The 7,748-nt window shown below is 39.8% G+C and overlaps 1 non-coding gene across 1 annotated transcript; it reads left to right on the top strand.

Moving 5' to 3' along the window:
• The first annotated feature begins 1,107 nt into the window (after nt 1-1,107).
• On the top strand, nt 1,108-1,214 carry LOC112208553 (U6 spliceosomal RNA). Its single transcript, XR_002943013.1, has one exon. It is a non-coding gene; the product is annotated as a U6 spliceosomal RNA (small nuclear RNA).
• The last annotated feature ends 6,534 nt before the right edge of the window (nt 1,215-7,748 follow it).

Raw genomic sequence — 7,748 nt, forward strand, 5'->3', positions numbered from 1 at the left:
TGGTAGTGGTTCTGCTGTCCAACCTACTGCCACTGGACTACCCTGTATGTAAGTTCCCTCAGTAAACTCCATGTCTCATTTGCTGGCTCTGGGTCCCTTCTTCAGCTTCTTGAACATGGTACCACCCTTACTGAAGTCAATAGGGGCCTGGTGTGACACGGCAACTCATATGGTTTGACTGTGTCCCCTCTGTCCCCAGCAAATCTCACCATGAATTGTAATCCCCATAACCCCTATGTGTCAAGGGCAGGACCAGGAGGAGGTAATTGGATCATGGGGGCAGTTTCCCCCATGCTGTTCTCATGATAGTGAGTGAATCTCATGAGATCTGATGGCATTTCCCCTGCTTGCGCTCATTCCATCCTGCCGCCCTGTGAAGAAGATGCCTGCTTCTCCTTTGCTTTCCGCCAAGATTGTAAGTTTTCTGAGGCCTCCCCAGCAATGCAGAACTGTGAGTCAAGTGCTGGGATTACAGTAAATTCTATTTAATTTTCTAAAACTATCTGCATTTATTCTTTTGACTAAAACATAAATATTGCCCCCACCATAACTAGAGACCACTCAATGGTACCATAGCTAATCTGACATGAGATTAAATAAAATTTTGGTGACTAATTAAAAATAGGATTATCCTAGATTATCCAAATAGGCCCAACATAACCAACAAGGTCCTTAAAAGACTCATGAAGTAAACCCAACAATGCCATAAGTGTGACATTTTGGGACGAGGGAGAAATGTCAAGAGGCATTTTAGGCAACTTTCTACTTGATGTGTGCTATGTAAAACTTAGTCTGGCCAGGCATGGTGGCTCATGCCTGTAATCCCAGCACTTTGGGAGGCCGAGGTGGGCAGATCACCTGAGGTTGGGAGTTCAAGACCAGCCTGACCAACATGGAAAAAACCTGTCTCTACTAAAAATACAAAAATTAGCCGGGCATGGTGGTGCATGCCTGTAATCCTAGCTACTCAGTAGGGCTGAGGCAGGAGAATCGCTTGAACCTGGGAGGCAGAGGTTGTGGTGAGCCGAGATTGTGCCATTGCACTGCAGCCTGGGCAACAAGAGCGAAACTCCATCTCGAAAAAAAAAAAAAAAATTACCCAGCTTTGTGCTCGCTTCACCAGCACATATACTAAAATTGGAACAATACAGAGAAGATTAGCATGGCCCCTGGGCAAAGATGACATGCAAATTTGAGAAGGCTTCCATATTTTTATGAACAGAAAGGAATAGCATCAACATCGACAAAAAGGATGTCCACACAAAAACCCCAACTGAAGGTCACCAGCATCAAAGACCAAAGGTAGATAAATCCACAAAGATGAGAAAAAACCAGTGCAAAAAGGCTGAAAATTCCAAAAACCAGAATGCCTCTTCTCCTCCAAAGGATCACAACTCCTCGCCAGCAAGGGAAAAAAAAAAAAAAACGGGATGCAGACTGAGTTTGATGAATTAACAGAAGTAGGCTTCAGAAGGTGGGTAATAAAAAAACTCCTCCAAGGCATCACACTACCGGACTTCAAACTATACTACAAGTCTACAGTAACCAAAACAGCGTGGTACTGGTACCAAAACAGAGATATACACCAATGGAACAGAACAGAGCCCTCAGAAATAATGCCGCATATCTACAACTATCTGATCTTTGACAAACTTGACAAAAACAAGCAATGGGGAAAGGATTCCCCATTTAATAAATGGTGCTGGGAAAACTGGCTAGCCATATGTAGACAGCTGAAACTGGATCCCTTCCTTACACCTTATACAAAAATTAATTCAAGATGGATTAAAGACTTAAACGTTAAACCTAAAACCATAAAAACCCTAGAAGAAAACCTAGGCAATACCATTCAGGACATAGGCATGGGCAAGGACTTCATGTCCAAAACACCAAAAGCAATGGCAATAATAGCCAAAATTGACAAATGGGATCTAATTAAACTGAAGAGCTTCTGCACAGCAAAAGAAACTACCATCAGAGTGAACAGGCAACCTACAGAATGGGAGAAAATTTTTGCAACCTACTCATCTGACAAAGGGCTAATATCCAGAATCTACAATGAACTCAAACAAATTTACAAGAAAAAAACAAACAACCCCATCAAAAAGTGGGTGAAGGATATGAACAGACACTTCTCAAAAGAAGACATTTATGCAGCCAAAAAACACATGAAAAAATGCTCATGATCACTGGCCATCAGAGAAATGCAAATCAAAACCACAATGAGATACCATCTTACACCAGTTAGAATGGCGATCATTAAAAAGTCAGGAAACAACAGGTGCTGGAGAGGATGTGGAGATATAGGAACACTTTTACACTGTTGGTGGGACTGTAAACTAGTTCAACCATTGTGGAAGTCAGTATGGTGATTCCTCAGGGATCTAGAACTAGAAATACCATTTGACCCAGCCATCCCATTACTAGGTATTTACCCAAAGGATTATAAATCATGCTGCTATAAAGACACATGCACAGATATGTTTACGGCGGCACTATTCACAATAGCAAAGACTTGGAACCAACCCAAATGTCCAACAATGATAGACTGGATTAAGAAAATGTGGCACATATGCACCATGGAATACTATGCAGCCATAAAAAATGATGAGTTCATGTCCTTTGTAGGGACATGGATGAAGCTGGAAACCATCATTCTCAGCAAACTATGGCAAGGACAAAAAAACTAAACACCGCATGTTCTCACTCATAGGTGGGAATTGAACAAGAGAACACATGGACACAGGAAGGGGAACATCACACACCGGGGACTGTTGTGGGGTGGGGGGAGGGGGAGGGATAGCATTAGGAGATATACCCAATGCTAAATGACGAGTTAATGGGTGCAGCACACCAACATGGCACATGTATACATATGTAACAAACCTGCACGTTGTGCACATGTACCCTAAAACTTAAAGTATAAAAAAAAAAAAAAAAACTCCTCCAAGCTAAAGGAGCATGTTCTAACCCAATGCAAGGAACCTTGAAAAAAGGTTAGAGGAATTGCTAACTAGAATAACCAGTTTAGAGAAGAAAATAAATGACCTGATGGAGCTGAAAAACACAGCAGGAGAACTTCGTGAAGCGTACACCAGTATCAATAGCCAAATCGATCAAGCAGAAGAAAGGATATCAGAGATTGAAGATCAAATTAATTAAGTAAAGCATGAAGACAAGACTAGAGAAAAAAGAATGAAAAGGAACAAACAAAACCTTCAAGAAATATGGGACTATGTGAAAAGACCAACCCTACGTTTGATTGGTGTACCTGAAAGTGACGGGGAGAATGCAACCAAGTTGGAAATCACTCTTCAGGATATTTTCCAGGAGAACTTCCCCAACCTAGCAAGACAGGCCAACATTCAAATTCAGGAAATATAGAGAATACCACAAAGAAACTCCTTGAGAAGAGCAACTCCAAGACCCATAATTGTCAGATTCACCAAGGTGGAAATGAAGGAAAAAATGTTAAGGGCAGCCAGAGAGAAAGGTCGGGTTAAACACAAAGGTAAGCCTATCAGACTAACAGTGGATCTCTCTGCAGAAACCCTACAAGCCAGAAGAGAGTGGGGGCCAATAGCCAACATTCTTAAAGGAAAGAATTTTCAACCTAGAATTTCATATCCAGCCAAACTAAGCTTCATAAGTGAAGGAGAAATAAAATCCTTTACAGACAAGCAAATGCTCAGAGACTTTGTCACCACCAGGCCTGCCTTACAAGAGCTCCTGAAGGAAGCACTAAACATGGAAAGGAAAAACTGGTACCAGCCACTGCAAAAACATAACAAATTGTAAAGATCATCAACACTATGAAGAAGCTGGATCAACTAATGAGCAAAATAACCAGCTAGTATCATAAGGACAGGATCAAATTCATACATAACAATATAAACTTTAAATGTAAATTGGCTAAATCCCCCAATTAAAAGACACAGACTGGCAAATTGGATAAAGTATCAAGACCCATCGGTGTACTGTATTCAGGAGACCCATCTCACATGCAAAGACACACATAGGCTCAAAATAAAGGGATAGAGGAATATTTACCAAGCAAATGGAAAGCAAAAAAAAAAAAAAAAAAAAAAAAACCTGGGATTGCAATCCTAGTCTCTGATAAAACAGACTTTAAACCAACCAAGATCAGAAAAGACAAATAAGGGCATTGCAAAATGGTAAAGGGATCAGTGCAACCAGAAGAGCTAACTATCCTAAATATATATGCACCCAATACAGGTGCACCCAGATTCATAAAGCAAGTTCTTGCAGACCTACAAAGAGACTTAGACTCCCACACAATAATAGTGGGAGACTTTAACACCCCACTGTCAATATTAGACAGATAAATGAGACAGAAAATTAACAGGGATATTCAGGACTTGAACTCAGCTCTGGACCAAATGGACCTAATAGACATCTACAGAACTCTCCACCCCAAATCAACAGAATATACATTCTTCTCAGAACCACACTACACTTATTCTAAAATTGACAACATAATTGGAAGCAAACCACTCCTCAGCAAATGCAAAAGAACAGAAATCATAACAAACAGTCTCTCAGAGCACAGTGCAACCAAATTAGAACTCAGGATTAAGAAACTCACTCAAAACCACACAACTACATGGAAACTGAACAACCTGCTCCCGAATGACTACTGGGTAAATAACTAAATGAAGGCAGAAATAAAGAAGTTCTTTGAAACCAATGAGAGCAAAGACACAATGTACCAGAATTTCTGGGACACAGCTAAAGCAGTGTTTAGAGGGAAATATATAGCACTAAACGCCCACAGGAGAAAGTGGGAAAGATCTAAAATCGACATCGTAACATCCCAATGGAAAGAACTAGAGAAGCAAGAGCAAACAAATTCAAAAGCTAGCAGAAGACAAGAAATAACTAAGATCAGAGAAGAACTGAAGGAGATAGAGACACAAAAAAACCTTCAAAAAATTAGTCAATTCAGGAGTTGGTTTTTTGAAAAGATTAACAAAATAGATAGACCACTAGCCAGACTAATAAAGAAGAAAAGAGAGAAGAATCGAATAGACACAATAAAAAATGATAAAAGGGATGTCACCACTGATCCCACAGAAATGCAAACTACCATCAGAGAATACTATATACACCTCTATGCAAATAAACTAGAAAATCTAGAAGAAATGGATAAATTTCTGGATACATACACCCTCCCAAGACTAAACCAGGAAGAAGTAGAATCCATGAAAAGACCAATAACAAGTTCTGAAATTGAGGCAGTAATTAATAGCCTACCAACCAAAAAAAGCCCAGGACCAGACGGATTCCCAGCCGAATTCTATCAGCGGTACAAAGAGGAGCTGGTACCATTCCTTCTGAAACTATTCCAAACAACAGAAAAAGAGGGACTCCTCCCTAGCTCATTTTATGAGGCCCGAATCATCCTGATACCAAAACCTGGCAGGGACATAACCAAAAAAAGAAAATTTAAGGCCAATATGGCTGATGAACATCGATGCAAAAATCCTCAATAAAATACTAGCAAACAGAATCCAGCAGCACATCAAAAAGCTTATCCACCACGATCAAGTTAGATTCATCCCTGGGATGCAAGGCTGGTTCAACACACACAAATCAATAAATGTAATCCATCACATAAACAGAACCAATGACAAAAAAAAGATGATTATCTCAATAGATGCAGAAAAGGCCTTCGATAAAATTCAACACCTCTTCCTGCTAAACACTCTCAATAAACTAGGTATTGATGGAAAGTATCTCAAAATAATAAGAGCTATTTATGATACCGTACTGAATGAGCAAAAGCTGGAAGCATTCCCTTTGAAAACCGGCACAAGACAAGGATGCCCTCTCTCACCACTCCTATTCAACATAGTATTGGAAGTTCTGGCCAAGGCAATCAGGCAAGAGAAACAAATAAAGAGTATTCAAACAGGAAGAGAGGTAGTGAAATTGTCTCTGTTTGCAGACGACATGATTGTATATTTAGAAAACGCCATCATCTCAGCCCAAAAACTCCTTAAGCTATAAGCAACTTCAGCAAAATCTCAAGATACAAAATCAATGTGCCAAAATAACAAACATTCCTATACACCAATAATAGACAAACAGAGAGCCAAATCATGAGTGAACTCCCATTAACAATTGCTACAAAGAGAATAAAATACCTAGGAATACAACTTACAAGGGATGTGAAGGACCTCTTCAAGGAGAACTACAAACCACTGCTCAAGGAAGTAAGAGAGGACACAAACAAATGGAAAAACATTCCATGCTCATGGATAGGAAGAATCAATATCGTGAAAATGGCCACACCGCCCAAACGAATTTATAGATTCAATGCTATCCCCATCAAGCTACCACTGACTTTCTTCACAGAATTAGAAAAACTACTTTAAATTTCATATGGAACCAAAAAAGAGCCCATATAGCCAAGACAATCCTAAGCAAAAAGAACAAACCTGGAGGCATCATGCTACCTGACTTCAAACTACACTATAAGGCTCCAGTAACCAAAACAGCATGGTACTGGTACCAAAACAGATATATAGACCAATGGAACAGAAAAGAGGCCTCAGAAATAATGCCACACATCTACAACCATCTGATCTTTGACAAACCTGACAAAAACAAGCAATGGGGAAAGGATTCCCTATTTAATAAATGGTGTTGGGAAAACTGGCTAGCTACATGCAGAAAACTGGAACTGGACATCTTCCTTACACCTTACACAAAAATTAACTCAAGATGGATTAAAGACTTAAACCTAAGACCTAAAACCATAAAAACCCTAGAAGAAAACTTAGGCATTACCATTCAGGACATACGCATGGGCAAAGACTTCATGACTAAAACACCAAAAGCAATGGCAACAGAAGCCAAAATTGACAAATGGGATCTGATTAAACTAAAGAGCTTCTGCAGAGCAAAAGAAACTATCAGAGTGAACAAGCAACCTACAGAATGGGAGAAAACTTTTGCAATCTATCCGTCTGACAAAGAGCTAATATCCAGAATCTACAAGGAACTTAAACAAATTTACAAGAAAAAAAAACTCCATCAAAAAGTGGGCGAAGGATATGAACAGACACTTCTCAAAAGAAGACATTTATGTGGCCAGCAAACATATGAAGAAAAGCTCATCATCACTAGTCATTATAGAAACGCAACTCAAAATCACAATGAGGTAGTATCTCACGCCAGTTAGAATGGCGATTATTAAAAAGTCAGGAAACAACAGATGCTGGAGAGGATGTGGAGAAATAGGAACACTTTTACACTGTTGGTGGGAGTGTAAATTAGTTCAACCATTGTTGAAGAAAGTGTGGCAATTCCTCAAGGATCTAGAACCAGAAATACCATGTGACCTAGCAGTCCCATTATTGGGTATATACCCAAAGGATTATAAATCATTCTACTATGAAGACACAAGCACGTATGTTTAGTGCAGCACTATTCACAATAACAAAGACTTGGAACCAACTCAAATGCCAATCAATGATAGACTGGATAAAGAAAATGTGGCACATACACACCATGGAATACTATGCATCCATAAAAAAGGATGACTTCATGTCCTTTGCAGGAACATGGATGAAGCTGGAAACCATTATTCTCAGCAAACTAACACAGGAACAGAAAACCAAACACCACATGTTCTCACTCATAAGTGGGAGTTGAACAATGAGAACACATGGACACAGGGAGGGGAACATCACACCCTGGGGACTTTTGAGCGGGGTGGAGGG

The sequence above is a fragment of the Pan troglodytes genome, chromosome 13 (assembly GCF_028858775.2).
Source record: "Pan troglodytes isolate AG18354 chromosome 13, NHGRI_mPanTro3-v2.0_pri, whole genome shotgun sequence".
Lineage (NCBI taxonomy): Eukaryota > Metazoa > Chordata > Mammalia > Primates > Hominidae > Pan > Pan troglodytes.